Source organism: Melanostigma gelatinosum (genome assembly GCF_949748355.1).
Source record: "Melanostigma gelatinosum genome assembly, chromosome: 19".
Classification (NCBI taxonomy): Eukaryota; Metazoa; Chordata; class Actinopteri; order Perciformes; family Zoarcidae; genus Melanostigma; species Melanostigma gelatinosum.
Window position 1 is genome coordinate 14,169,171 of NC_136652.1, and position 16,437 is coordinate 14,185,607.

Consider the following 16,437-nt stretch of genomic DNA (forward strand, 5'->3'; position numbering starts at 1 on the left):
ATGGATCAAATGTATGTGTCACGTAAAACGGTGTCCAAAAGATTTGTGTTGAACAAACTCAGTTCAGCACGTATGTTGATATAGGCAAGCATCTAAAGAGAACATATGTCCGCCAACTTGGTGCCAGTGGGACCAATGAAAAGCATAAACAATAACTACATAGAAATAGCCAATTTTCTCACTCATGGTCTCATTTACTTATGTATGTCATATAGAGGCATCAGTATTAAATTGAGACTGTTGCATAACCAGTAAAATTATCCTCACAGTGACTTAAAGTGTATTAATTACATAAAGGTAAACGTTTCTTGAATTAGTCATGAAGACAAATACTACCCCAGCATATATGTATGCACGAACAAAAATCATTACTTTGTCCCAGACCTAATTTGAGGATGTTCAACAGGATTCAACTTACTGTCCCAGTTGTAAAGTCGATGCCAAAGTTGTCCAACTCAGTTCGCTCACTCTGCCCTTCAGTTCCAAATAAGGTGATGAATATGTGGTCCCATGTTCCTGCATATTGCTGGTCACCTGTTGTGACCTCTAGCTTGTACTCAGTCATGGTCAGTCTGTGGAAACTGTCTCGAAAAAGAAACACATTTTGATCTCTAAATTGCAGAGTGAATGCTCCAATTCTCTGCAAAAATGCAAATTCTTAAATCGTCATTTTGATATAAAAACATTTAGAAACCTTGATCATCATCTAAGTACATGATGATAGACAACCATGCCAACTGGCTAGTAAAAGCCCTGATTAGAACAATTCCTGTCTGGTAATATTTGAAATTAAAGCTTTTAAAAAGCAATGAGTTAGACTCTGACAACTGAATTTAAATGTATGATGTGACTGCAGCACCATAAAGATGAAATGCCATTAGATTGTATTTTTAGTGTGTGATTTTAAGTTGCATGGTGTTGGTGTTACACGTTAAACGTTAAATGTTAACTTAGCTAAAAGAAACAATATATTGACTTACCCTGCTGTGCATGAACAGTGTTGTTTCTGTATATGTTTGTACTTGTAATTTGTATAGCACATTTCAACACCAAGGTAATTCAAAGTGCTTCACATGAAACCATTAAAAGCATAAAGGCAAGAGTTAACACTCTGTGTTATGTGGTGGTGTAGTAAATGGACCCAAACACACGCTCACACAGCAGATTAATCCTTCAAGATCTTTATTATATATATATAGCTGCAGACTTAAACAGACAACAATATCCAATCAGACTACGGCCCCGTGTCCAGTGGCCAAAGCCTGTCCGTTCTCCCTGAGTCGGGAGGGAAACTCAACCGAGGAAGGATGATGCAGCCTCCGGAGTCGGGAGGGAAACTCAACCTTACTCACAGCTGGAAACGGTCCGGGATGAAAACAAGGGATGCTGACCGGTGAACTCCGTGGTACTACTCGGGTCGGCCTCTGCGCACAGGTGAATTCCCGGGGATCGACTGCGCGGCAGGAGTGCTGCAGACAGCCAGAAAGGTTAGAAATAACTGTTCATGAAAACACTGTTCAAACTCACGGAGACTAGAACCAGACTGGTAACCGTACGGACTGACAATGCGCCGGAGGACAGCTGGGGGTATTTAAGTCCATCGGCGCTGATCACCGGAATTCCCCACAGCTGAGCCTGGGGAGAGGGGCATGGTTGGAGATGGAACTCGGGGGTGGAAACTATAGGCTGACACAAAAACAAAACATAATGAATGAATGAATTTTATTTATATAGCGCTTTTCACAGACAGTACTATCACAAAGTGCTTAACAGAGCAGACATTTAAAAGCATAAAAAACACAATGTGACCCTACGGTCAATAAATTACATACACAGAGTGAATAAAAAATGTTAAAGAATAAAATAAAAATAAAATAAAAATGTAAAACAAATGTTAAGAGCAGGTCTAGGACATGGGTTTACTTTTACACAAACGCCAGCCTAAACAGGTGGGTTTTTAGCTGGCTTTTAAAAGTATCCACAGTATCGGCGAGGCGTAGAGTTGCAGGCAGAGCATTCCAGAGCCTCGGGGCCACTGCCTCAAAGGCTCGGTCACCACGGGTCTTAAATCGTGTGCGTGGGACTGACAGAAGACCTAGAGCATTTGACCTGAGAGTGCGGGCGGGTGAATAGGGGCGAAGTAGATCAGCTACATAAGTCGGAGCCTGACCGTGAAGTGCTCTGTAAGTGATGGTGAGAATTTTGAAGTGTATCCGAGATGCTACAGGAAGCCAGTGGAGAGATCGGAGTACGGGGGTGATGTGAGACCGTCGGTTTGTCCTGGTGAGTAATCTGGCGGCAGCATTTTGGATGACCTGCAGACGGTTAAGAGCAGATACACTGAGTGATGTAAAAAGTGAGTTGCAGTAGTCAATGCGAGAGGAGATAAATGTGTGTATGATCATTTCTAATTCAGGCGTTGATAATACAGATCTCAGTTTACTGATATTTCTTAGATGGAAGAAACATGACCTGGACAGCTGCTTAACATGAGGGTCAAATGACATGGAGCGATCAAAGAAAATCCCAAGATTGCGCAGGTTGCAATGGGAAGCAGAGGAGAGAGGACTAATAATCTGCCTGATCATGGGGACAAACTCCTCTGGAGCAATAACTAGGACCTCCGTCTTAGAGTCGTTGAGTTGCAGGCAGTTTTCTGCCGTCCAGTCTCTGATGGCATTGACACAGTCCAGGAGCCTAGTTAATGTGAATGCCTCGCTGGGTTTGAATGACAGATGAAGTTGGATGTCGTCTGCATATAAGTGATAGGACACATTATAGCTTTTTATGATCGGTCCCAAAGGTAACAGATAAAGTGAAAATAACAGAGGCCCCAGAACCGAGCCCTGCGGTACACCACAAGACAGTGGAGAGGTAACAGACACAAAAGCACCCACAGAGACATTGAAACTTCTGTCACTGAGGTAAGATGTAAACCAGTCTAACGCTATGCCAGTTATGCCCACCCAATCACGTAGCCTCTTAATCAGGATGTCATGGTCTACAGTGTCAAATGCAGAACTGAGATCCAGAAGAACTAACACAGAGCAGTCACCTGCATCAGCACACATGAGAATGTCATTTGAAACCCTCAGGAGAGCGGTTTCAGTAGAGTGTTGCTTACGAAACCCAGACTGGAACTTGTCATACATGTTGTGCCTCTCCAGTGCAGCAGTAAGTTGTTTGGCCACCACTTTCTCTAAAAGTTTGGACAGGAAAGGCAGTTTTGATATGGGCCTGTAGTTCATGGGCAAAGCTGGATCTAAGTTAGGTTTCTTTAATATGGGCTGGATAGTGGCATGTTTGAAATAGGAAGGGACAATTCCTGTAGACAATGAGGAATTGACAATAGATGTTACTGCAGGGCCAATAGTTAACAGAACGTTCTTAAATAGAGAGGATGGAATTATATCCAGAGGGCAAGTTGATGGCTTTGTATTGTTAATTAAGTCCATCAGGTCTTGAAGGCTGATAGGCTGGAAAGAGCCCATAACAGCAGGAGATTGCGAGGAGCTACAAGTAGCCGAACAGATCCCAGGCCGAATGCCAGACCTAATACCTGTTACCTTATCATTAAAATAGATCAGGAATTTGTTGCAATCGTCAACAGAATAGCATGGTACAGTGGAGACAGGTGGTGAAACAATTCCTCTAATTGTGTCAAACAGAATCTTGGGATTTTTCTTTGAAGAAGAGATTAGGTTGGCAAAATAAGCAGTTCTAGCTTCCTTTACTGTGGTATTAAAGAAACTCTGAGGTCTTTGAGATATAAACGATGCACTTCTAGCCCAGTAGCTTTCCAGAGTCGCTCTGCCCTGCGACACTTCTGTCTCACGCTGCACACAGCTTCTGTCATCCACGGAGTAGTGTTATAGGCAGCCCTGGTCCTTTCCTTAAGAGGTGCCACTTTATCCAGCAAAGTGGTGCAATGTTCATTAAAGGACTGTATCAAGTATTCAACATCATTGAGATTTGTGTAAAAGTCACAGCAGAAGTGCATCGAGAACTGATCAGCTGTACTCTGAGTAATAATGCGTGAGTGGAATGTTTGTTTCAGACACAAGGGGTCAGCATTGACAGAAAGATCAAAGAAAATACATTTATGGTCACTGATCAATAGGTCCTCACAACGGGTATTATCAATATCAAGACCCAGAGAAAACACAAGGTCCAAGGTGTGACCACCCCTGTGAGTGGCGCCAGAAACATGTTGCGTGAAATTAAAAGATTCAGTAATATTGAGAAACTCAGTAGCTATACAGTCTGTGGTATCATTGACATGCAGATTAAAATCACCAACCAGAAGCACTTTGTCTAGCTTGATAATAGAGGTCAGAAAGTCTTTGAATTCTGATAAAAACTGACCTGCAGGACCTGGAGGTCGGTAAATTAAAAAACAGTAAAACGGCTTTTGCCGGCCCACTTTAGTCAGCTGTAGTTCAAAAGTAGCATAGGATTCTGTGCTCCCCAAGTGGCAGGAAAACTGATTCTTCCAGACCACGGCGAGGCCTCCACCGCGGCCTGTCAGACGCGGTGTCCCAACATAAGAACAGTCCACAGGGCAGAGTTCATTGAAATGGATGCATTCCATATTCTGTTGCCAGGTCTCGGTCAGAAATAAAAAAGCCAAATTATGACTTGTGAACAAGTCATTTAAAATGTGAGCCTTGTTTGTTATAGAGCGTGCATTAATCAGACACATTTTGATGGGGGAAGACACTGTGTCGTCATCAGCACAGGAAGCTTTGGGGGTATGTGCAATAGGACGGATCACTCGTGCAGCACCTCGAAACCGACCATAACTAGGGCGTGAGCGCGAGTCTGTGATTCTCACGGGAATGTTCATGGGTCGTGGAGTGGAGGTTACGTTAGAGGCTGGAGATCCTCCATGCCGCCAGGGGGAGCTGGTGTTGCTTGTAGGGGATGAATGCGGCTGATGATTTATCGTAGAGGAAGAGTGACAGCGGACAGGGGATCCAGGTGTAAACAGTCAATCATGTGAATGGGAGTGAACAGCATACTGTAAATTAGCCGCTAGCAGGCGGCTACCCAGCTTGTTAAAATGAATACCATCCTTCTTAAAAGCGGAAGAGCGGCCCCAAAACAGATTAAAATTGTCAATGAAGCTCACGTTGTTGATCCTGCAGGCGGCCTGGAGCCAGGTGTGGAGGCTGAGGACTCTGCTGAACCGCTGTGATCCACGGCCGAGTGTTGGACTTGGACCACTGATAAAAACAGACAGTCCACAGCTGTTTAAAAAGCTTAAAAGATTTGTAAAATCCATCTTGGTCAACTCGGACTGGTGGAGGGCTGTATCGTTGATTCCCACATGAACGATAATTCGCCGAATGGAAGACGGGAGGGCGCGCATCAGGCCAGGCAGTGTCAGCAGGATGTCTGGAGCCGTTGCTCCGGGGAAGCAGTGTGTCTCCGCGTTGAAGAAACGGGTGTTCCTGATGATTGAGTCCCCGACTATCAGCGTCGTCGGGGCGAAGAGGGGACGAGGCGGCAACACTGCGCGTGCAATACGCGTGGATGGAGGCGAGGATTCAACCAGTGGTGGCGGAGCAGACAAGCAAGGACTGAGAGAACGGGCGACCGAAGCTCGCCGCGGTGCTGGTGTAAAGCACGGTATGGAGCGGCGTGTCCTGGGGCGAGAGGAGGGCTCAGGAATGACTGGCGTAGGGATGTCGGTGGACCCGGGGCTGTGGGTCCCCCGAGGCGGCAGCTGGGATGATGTAGGAAGCTGGGAGTCCGTAGTCAGAGGAGGGAACTCGTGCAGGGCAAGGGCGTCAAATCCATTCTTCAGCTGGACATCGAAGCCATGGGGTGTAGGAGATGAGCGTCTCCCTCTCCGGCTGCCGCGAGCACAGACCAGGGACCAGGGCTCGTGATGTGATGGAGTAGAGCTGACCAGGGCTTTGGGCTTAGCTCCGAGCCGTAGCCAGGAGGCCTCAGGAGCTGCGACCGGAGGAGGTGCCGCGGCAGCAGGACTGGAAGCGATGGACTCATGCACGCGGTCGCTGGCTGTGTCAGTCTGTGATGGACCGAAAATGATGGTGTCCATGAGGCTCTCAGCATACTGGATCCTGTAGAGCGTGGATATTCTTCCCTCCAACTCTGTGATTTTATCCACCAGGCGGGCGCAGCTGACACAGTCGGATGGAGGGGTGAGTGAAGCCATAGCAGATCAAATGCAAAAACAGTTCTAGTTATAAAAAAGTTCTAAAAAACTTCTAGTACGTGTTGGCTGACATCGTACTATTAGTAGATCAATTAAAACTAGAAAAAAGAGGGTGAAACAGACACTATGCACATGGCCTTCAAACAACAACACTGACAGGGTGAAAAACAGAGGAGCACACACTAGGTCAGACCGATCTCCTAACAGTACCCCCCCTCAACGGAAGCCTCATGGCGAACCGTCCGGCTTACCGGGGTGCTGTCGGTGGTAGGCGCATATGAGCCCCGGATCAACGATCCTGGACCGTGGCACCCAGCACCGCTCCTCAGGTCCATAACCCTCCCAGTCCACCAGGTACTGAAACCCCCGACCTCGACGGCGGACATCCAGGAGGCAATTGACCGTGTAGACGGGGCCCCCCTCGATGAGGCGGGGGGGGGGGGGGGGTGGAGGGGGTGCTGGTGGAGGATTTAGGGGACTGGAGACAACAGGCTTGAGGAGGGAGACATGGAACACCGGGTGAATCCTCATGGAGCGAGGCAACAGCAGCTTGACCGACACCGGGTTGACGATGGAGATGATGGGAAAAGGGCCGATGTATCTGGGGGAGAGCTTCCTCGACTCGGTGCGTAGGGGGATGTCCCTGGTCGAAAGCCAGACCCGGTGTCCAATACGGTATGCCGGAGCTGGGACACGACGCCGATCCGCCACTCTCCTATTCTGCTCAGCCGTGCGGAGCAGAGCCACCCGAGCCGCTCTCCACACCCGTCTACAACGACGGGCATTGTGTTGGACTGATGGAACTGCCACCTCTACCTCCTGGCTAGGGAACAGGGGAGGCTGATAGCCCAAGGAGGCCTCAAAAGGAGACAGCCTGGTGGCAGTAGACGTGTGGGAATTGTGGGCGTACTCAACCCACGGGAGGTGATGGCTCCAAGAGGAGGGATTAGTGGCGGTCACACACCTGAGGATGGCCTCGAGCTCCTGGTTCAGCCTCTCCGTCTGGCCGTTAGTTTGCGGATGGAATCCCGAGGAGAGACTGGCCGTGGCGCCGAGGGTGTGGCAGAATGCCTTCAATACCTGGGATGAGAACTGCGGGCCACGGTCCGAGACTATGTCCGCAGGAATGCCATGAAGCCTAAAGACGTGTTGGACCAGTAGGTCAGCGGTCTCACAGGCCGATGGAAGCTTGGGTAGGGGAATGAAGTGGGCCGCCTTTGAGAACCGGTCCACCACAGTCAGAATGACGGTGTTGCCGTTTGACGGGGAGAGACCCGTTACGAAATCCACCGCAATGTGGGACCACGGACGTTGTGGAACAGGGAGTGGCCGTAGTAGCCCCATGGGGGGTCGGTGCGAGGCCTTGTTCCGGGCGCACGTAGTGCAGGCCCGCACATACGTACGGGTCTCCTCTTCGAGGGACGGCCACCAAAAGGTGCGGCGGAGCCGGTCTATAGTCCGCCGGATGCCGGGGTGACCAGAGAGACGCGAGTCGTGGGCCCACCGCAGGACTTGGGAGCAGACGGACGGAGGGACAAACAGACGATTCGGAGGGCCCCCTCCAGGGTCAGGTTGAGCCTGCTGGGCCTCACGTACCACCCTCTCGATCTCCCAGGTGACAGCACCGAGCACGTATGAAGCCAGCAGGATGGTGTCGGGACTAGAGTTCCCCCCTTCCGGGGCAAACTGACGGGAGAGTGCATCCGGCTTCATGTTCTTGTGACCTGGCCGATAGGTGATGGTGAAATTGAAGTGGGCGAAGAACAAAGCCCAACGGGCCTGGCGAGAATTGAGGCGTCTCGCCGTGTGGATATACTCCAGATTTCGGTGGTCGGTCCAAACGATGAAGGGGACCACCGATCCCTCCAGCCAGTGCCTCCACTCCTCCAAGGCGAACTTGACAGCCAACAGCTCTCGGTTGCCCACGTTGTACTTTCTCTCAGCAGGGGAAAGTCTACGGGAGAAGAAAGCACAAGGATGGAGCTTAGAGTCGGAAACTGACCGCTGAGACAGTACGACTCCGACTCCGGTGTCGGAGGCGTCCACCTCGACGACAAACTGCCGTGTCTCGTCTGGGTGGACCAGGATTGGAGCCGAGGCGAACCGCTCCTTGAGAGCAGAAAAAGCCCTGTCGGCCTCTGGGGTCCATGAAAACAACACTTTGGAGGAGGTGAGTCGCGTCAGCGGTTCTGCCGTTCGGCTGTAGTCCCGGATGAACCGTCTGTAGAAGTTAGCGAACCCCAGAAACTGCTGGAGCTTCTTTTGTGAGGTGGGCACCGGCCACTCCGTTACGGCTTTAACCTTCTCGGGGTCCTTTCTCACCTGACCCTCCTCAATGAAGACGCCCAGGAACTGCACAGAGGAGACGTGGAACTCGCACTTCTCAGCCTTAACGAAGAGCTGATTCTCCAACAGTCGTTGCAGCACCTGGCGGACATGGTTAGTGTGCTCCTGGGGATTCGGGGAGAAGATCAGAATGTCGTCAATATACACAAACACAAAACGGTTGAGGAAGTCGCGGAGGACATCATTAACCAGTGCCTGAAAGACGGCAGGGGCATTGGTCAATCCAAACGGCATCACCAGATATTCAAAGTGTCCCTAGGGGGTGTTAAAGGCCGTCTTCCACTCGTGTCCCTCGCGAATTCGGACCAGATGATACGCGTTGCGTAGGTCCAGCTTGGTGAATATCTTAGCTCCAGCTAAGGATTCGAAAACAGACGAGATGAGTGGCAAAGGATATTTATTCTTGATAGTAATTTGATTCAAACCTCTGAAATCGATGCAGGGACGGAGGCTCTTGTCCTTCTTTGAGACGAAGAAGAAACTCGCTCCCACAGGCGAAGATGAGGGATGTATGATTCCTGAGGCGACTGACTCAGTTTTATATTTCTCCATAGACTCGCGTTCTGGCCGGGAGAGATTATATAGCCGACTAGTGGGAAGTGGGGCACCCGGGAGCAGGTCAATAGCACAATCGTAGGGGTGATGAGGGGGGAGTGAAAGAGCCCGCTCCTTGCTGAATGCCTCTCCTAAATCCAAATACTCCCGGGGCATGGCAGAGAGGCTAGGACCGGTGTCAGGTCTGCTGGAGGGAGGAGCTTGCCGGGGGACCGCAGATCTGAGGCAGCGAGAGTGACAGGTGGAGCTCCAGCCGGTGATACTACCCCCAGCCCAATGTTCCCTCTAAGCTGCGCGCTTGAGCAATAATAATAATAATTTTGTTTTCTGTACTATTTTGCAACGTAACTCAGTGAGTGACAGGTGTCCAGCCAATGATACGATTCGGTTCACTTACGCTACGCAGCCAATCATAGCATTGACACTATTGCCCTGCCCATTCGCGCCGTGCAGGTTAGCTAGTTAACAACAGTGCGGCGCAGTTACGAGACGCAAATGCTAACCCCTTATCATGGCGAAACGAACGGGCAGCGACACATCCACTCACCAAGCCATTGGAAAAAAGAAATGTGGTTCTTTTAAGATGGAATGGCTGTCGGAGTATGTTCAAATAGAAGAACAAGCGGTGAAACTGGGTGAGATTTTTTCTTTTTCGAGTGAGAAGGGTCTACTCTGCAAAACATGCAGCGAAGCTAAAGTAGCAAATGAGTTTTCCGAGGGAAAAATGTGGACTGAATGGAAGTTGGACTACCTCAAGCGTCACATTCAGCAGAAAAGTCATTTGAAAGCTGTTGGAATTGTACGAAGACTCAAGATGGGACAGGGGATTGGTACATTATTGCAGGAAAACGCAAAAGACAGAGAGAAAAGGAACGAGCTGTCACACAAAACAAAATCTGACCCCAAGCAAGTTAAAGTTGTCATTGACAACATTTTACTAGCCATCAAAATGAATGCATCAATACTGTCAGTTCAACAAATCCACGATCACATGGCAAAGTATGTGAGTATACCAGAAAGCTGGCGAAGCAAAAACTATGCCTTTGAATTTGTGAACTCAATCAATGAGATAGTGCAGAATGAGACTATGTGCAGTGTTAAAAATGCACCCTGGCATACCCTGATAGTAGATGAGAGCACAGACATATCAGTACACAAAATGCTAGTCCTATATATTAAATACAGGAAGGAAAATGATGTTAACTATAAAACTGTGTTTGGTGGCATCATCCAGCTGACAGCATGCACTGCTCGGGATATTGTGCAGGCAATAACTCAGTTTTACTCCAAACATGGACTGGACCTGCAGAGAATGGTGATGCTGACCTCCGATGGTGCCACAGTAATGCTAGGAAAACACAACGGAGTCGCAGCTTTGTTAAAGCGCCAAATACCACACCTAACCGAACAACATTGTGTGGCCCATAGAGAGGACTTGGGCATTGATGATGCCTGGAAAAATGTACCTATGATGCGAGATGTGGAAACTCTTCTTAGAACTGTGTATTCCACTTTCTCTCGGTCCACTGTGAAGAGGGGCAAAATGGAGGACCTAGCAAAGATTCTTGATGAAGATACACTGTCATTCAGGCCTCTGAACGAAGTGCGATGGCTGTCGCGGCACCAAGCTGTCAATGCTGTTCTGAGGAACTACACTGTGCTTGAAGAATACTGCAAGAGAGAATCCAGTGATAACGGAGATCCAGTGGCAAAGTACTGCTACAAAAAGCTGAGTGATTCAAAGTTCAAGGTTACTGTCACTGCTCTGGGAGATGTTTTGGGTGAGCTAGCACAACTCTGCCTCACTTTGCAAAGACGCAACCTGACTGTGATGGAAGGACATTGCTTTGCCAGAGCAAAGATTGAGAAGTTGCGTTCCCAATACTTGAAGCGGAAGGATGTACAGTGGAGTGACCGTGTCAAAGAGGCAATGGGGACCTCATCAGCTGATGGCAGAAATACTGGTGAGATTACTCTTTTCATTAGTAAGCTCTGTGATCACATGGATGCTCGTTTTCCAGAGGATGAATTAAAGGAGTGGTCTGCATTTGACATTGAAGCACTGAGCTCAGACATCAGTTTTGACTTTGGATCAGCAGACATTGCCACACTGGCAAAGAAGTATGAGGCCATTCTCCACCACCCACAGTCTATGGAGGCCATTAACAGTCAATATGCTGAATTCAAGTACATAATGAAGCAAAAACTTAAACAGGGGTCAATCAGCACATTCTCAGATATGGTTGCTGCAGCACTTAGATGTGAGGAGCTAAAGGAGATCTCACAGCTTGTGGATATTTGTGCTACATTTCAAGCTTCCAGTGCAGATTGTGAAAGAGGATTCAGTTTAATGAATCGTATCAAAACAGCATCCAGAAATCGTCTTGAAGTGGCACATTTGGACCAGCTGATGCACATAAAGTCAAAGCAAGAAGCAGACGAAGCCATCAACCTGGACAAAGTGTACAACCATTGGAGAAGTGAGAAGGACAGACGTGAAAAATAAGGTAAAATTTAAGTCAGATTTGTGCATATTCTAGTGACATTTATTACGATTTTTTACTTATGGATATTAATCATTAAATTATGTTACTACTAGATAATTTATGGGTAGTAGAAATGATAATAAAAAAACTGAGTAATTACATATTTTACAGACAGAGTTACAGGAATTTACACTGTATCACAAGCGTGAATACACAAATGTGAATGTTTTAATGTGAACAAAATGTTATGTCTGAAAGGTGTATATGTATCATTTCTTCCAGAACAGGACCCTCACACAGGCCACAACAGGACCTCACACAGGCCAAAGCAAGACTCTTCCCATGGCCAAAGCAAGACTCTTCCCATGGCCAAAGCAAGACTCTTCCCATGGCCAAAGCAGGACTCTTCCCATGGCCAAAGCAGGACTATTCCCATGGCCAAAGCAGGACTCTTCCCATGGCCAAAGCAGGACTCTTCCCATGGCCAAAGCAGGACTCTTCCCATGGCCAAAGCAGGACTATTCCCATGGCCAAAGCAGGACTATTCCCATGGCCAAAGCAGGACTATTCCCATGGCCAAAGCAGGACTCTTCCCATGGCCAAAGCAGGACTATTCCCATGGCCAAAGCAGGACTCTTCCCATGGCCAAAGCAGGACTATTCCCATGGCCAAAGCAGGACTATTCCCATGGCCAAAGCAGGACTCTTCCCATGGCCAAAGCAGGACTATTCCCATGGCCAAAGCAGGACTATTCCCATGGCCAAAGCAGGACTCTTCCCATGGCCAAAGCAGGACTATTCCCATGGCCAAAGCAGGACTCTTCCCATGGCCAAAGCAGGACTCTTCCCATGGCCAAAGCAGGACTATTCCCATGGCCAAAGCAGGACTATTCCCATGGCCAAAGCAAGACTCTTCCCATGGCCAAGCAGGACTCTCACATAAAACATATTACACATCTCATGAACAACAAGATTTTTGTCTTTTTCCTTTAAAGTTTGTCAAATCACTTATAATAAAAGTAAACTAGTGAAAATTGCTGCTGTAATTTGATTCTTTTAATAAGCCATGTAACTTGCTATGATCCAAGGTTTTGAACAGGTGTGATACTGGTGTGTGGCCACAGCGTGCACATCTGATGTTGCTCATAGTGGTCCTCAGTGTGCTCAGGGAGCTTGTGTGTATGCCCAGACACATGAAAAATTAGAGGGAACATTGCCCCAGCCCAATCGATTTGTGGATTATGATCCTTAAGCCAGGGAAGTCCCAGGACCAGGGGTGTCTGAGGGGTAGGAAACACGTAGAACCAGGTCTTCTGGCTGTGATTACCGGATAACGAGCAGGGAAATTGGCTGAGTCTGGTGTGTTATCTCTGCCAGTGAACTGCCATCCAGTGCGCTCACTAGCTGAGCGCACTCCAACGCCTCCACGGGAATCCCATTACTCCTAATAAACTCAGTGTCCAAAAAGTTCTCTTCAGCCCCTGAATCAATGAGTGCCGGCAGGTGCACAGGCCCAGAGGCTAAACTCAGGGTGGCAGGAAACAGTGCACGAGGCTTAGAAGGGGGAATTCTCTCTGCATCGCTCGCCAGCATCCCCACTCTTACTAGCGAGCGCTCTCTTTTGGTCGAACAGGGCAGACGGCCCTGCGGTGTCCCGACTCACCACAGTACAGACAACTTCCTGAGCAGATGCGTCGCTCTCTCTCCTCTGGAGAGAGATGAGTCCCCCCGAGCTGCATCGGCTCCTCCGGCTCCTCCGGCTCGAAAGGGGGAGGGGCCGAGGTAGGAGAACGGGGGCGCGCAGAGCTGTACCGTCCGGACGGGCTCGGGAACTGAAGGCTGGGACAGAAACCCAACTGACGCACCGGATTGGACGGCCGGAAGTTCCTCTCCCGGCGGCGTTCCCGGATACGGTTATCCATATTGATGGCCAGAGTGTAGAGCTCCTCTAATGACTCTGGCTCCTCCCGGACTGCGAGCTCATCCCTGAACAGATCCGAAAGGCTGTGGCGATATATCCCCTTAAGCGCCTCCTTGTCCCAACTGGACTCCGTGGCCAGAATCTGGAAGTCCACCGTGTACTCCGCTGCGCTGGTGGAACCCTGACGAAGACTGAGCAGGCGCTGAGCAACGTCCCTGGTGTAAACTGGGTGGTTAAATACCCTCCTGAACTCCTCCGCGAAGAGCTCGTAGGGAACCCGGTTTGGGCTGCGACTGTTGAGCCAAGCCTCCGCCCAGACCAGCGCCTTGCCGCGCAGCAACCCCACCGTAAAGGCCACCCTCGCATTGTCCGAAGCAAATGTGCGGGGCTGCTGGTTAAAAACAAATCCACACTGGAGCATGAACCCCCTACACTCCCCGGACGCTCCATTATATGGCACCGGTGAGGGAACAAAGGACTCACAAGTGCTGGATGCGTCCTCAGGGACCGGCTCCGAGGGAGGAGAATGGCGTAGCGTGAAGTCCTGCAGCAGGCCTCCTATCTCCGCTACCTGGGCCCCGATAGATCGCTGCGAGTCCGCTAGGTCCCGAAGAACATGATGGTGTTGCCCGAGGAGCGCGCCCTGGTTGGCCATCGCCCTCTGCAGCTGATCCGCAGAAAGAAAATCTGCTGCGGCGGCTGGGTCCGACATGGTCAGTCCGTTCTGTTATGTGGTGGTGTAGTAAATGGACCCAAAAGCACGCTCACACAGCAGATTAATCCTTCAAGATCTTTATTATACATACATATATATACATACATATACATATATACATTATATACATACATATATATACACATATATATATACACATATATATACATATATATACACATATATATATATATACATATATATATACACATATATATATATAACTATACACACATATATATATATACACACATATATATATACATATATATATATATATACACACACATATATATATATACACACATATATATATATACATACACATATATATATATACACCCATATATATATATATATATATATACACACACATATATATATATATATATACACACACATATATATATATACACATACACATATATATATATATATATATATATATATATATATATATACACATACACATATATATATACACACATATATAAATACACATACACATATATATATATATATACACATACACATATATATACACATATATATATATACACATATATATAGACACACATATATATACACATATATGTATATATGTATATATATATATATACATATACACATACATATATAAAACTCACTTCCTGGCAGAGGTCTATACTGTCGCTGCTCTCCGCAGCTTCTCTGTGATTCATCCCCTCTATAAGGTGCTGGTGCACTTCTTTTATCTATTCCCTTGATCGGAACTGATGATCTGACTTTTTATTGATGGAGTCTTTTAAGATATGATCAATGACAAATCAGAAAATTTCTTGCCAGAATTTCTTGGTGTGAAAAGAAAAATGCCAAAATATGTACATCTGAATATTCATCACAGAAAGAGCAATCTGTGTTTGTGTCTTTTTAGAATATCTGCATGTAGTGGGTAATAATCATGAATAATTATGAAAAATGTATGAACTGAGTATAAGCACCCTACCCTTCCAATATATTACATTAACAAAACCATTCCAAAATGCCATGACATATGAAAGTACAGTCAAATTGGAAAGTCGTTTCACATATTGCTCAACATCCTTCAGAAAAACAACAAAATATGTTTCTGATAGATCCGATTTCATTTCATTTTCTCCTTTTTCTTTTATTTTTAGGGATTTATTCAGGTTTATACATATGATTTAATATATGCTGTATTAGAGAACTTTCTGATCACATGACACTTTTACAAATCAGTATGAATTGGTTAAGAAACACCATAAAACAGCAACATTCCTTGTTCGAGTTACAGCCAGGAACCTTTGTTGCTTGTCAATTCCCTCTCTGTCCCATCCCATGTTTCCTGTCTGTATCGGAGAGAGAGTTATTCCAGTTTTTAACATTCCTTGTGACTCTCGGCCCGCCACGTCATTTTATGTGGCCCGCGAATCCGCCAGCAAAAAATAAATTCAAATAAAAAAAAGATTTTTTTTTTTTTTGGAAAAATAATTAAAAGTTAGACTTGAAAATAAAAGTATCCCCATGGTCGAAATTATGAGATAGACATTTGAAATTATGTGACAGCATGTTGTCTGTGTACCGACATTAAAATTATCACAACAGGTGGACAGGAGAGGCAACAGCCCGAAAAGCAGTTTTCCAACGATTGAAAAAGATCGACAAATAATCACAAAGAGAAAAATTGATGCAGAGGGAAGAAAATGTAATGAAAGATGTGAAAGCGAATACATGTTTGTGCTTCAAGGAGAAAAACGTGTCTGTCTTCTGTGTTATGAGGCGTGTCGGTGATGAAGGATACAATTCACGTCGGCACTTTGACACCAAACACGGAGCTAAATTTAGCCTCCAAGAAAAACATCAAACTGTCCAAGAATTAAAAGGCAGACTGCAATCACAGCAGAATATATTTACACAGCTACAGCCCAGTGCATGATAAAGGTATGTGAGCAGTGCTCCGACCAGATACAGACTTTTACAAACGTCAGTTTGTGAAGAAACACCATCGCAGACCGAGTTCATGAACTAGCAGCAATCTAACAACACAGCTAGCTAAGAGACGAGCAGGTACTCGTGTTTCTAATTAACTGTTGATGAAAGCACAGACAACACGGATACAGAGCATCTATCCGTGTTCATCAGACCTGACTCTCAGTGAGGAGCTCTTGGATGTAGCTGCCATGCACAGGACGACGACAGGGAGGAACATTAGTGATGCAGAGAGGTGACAC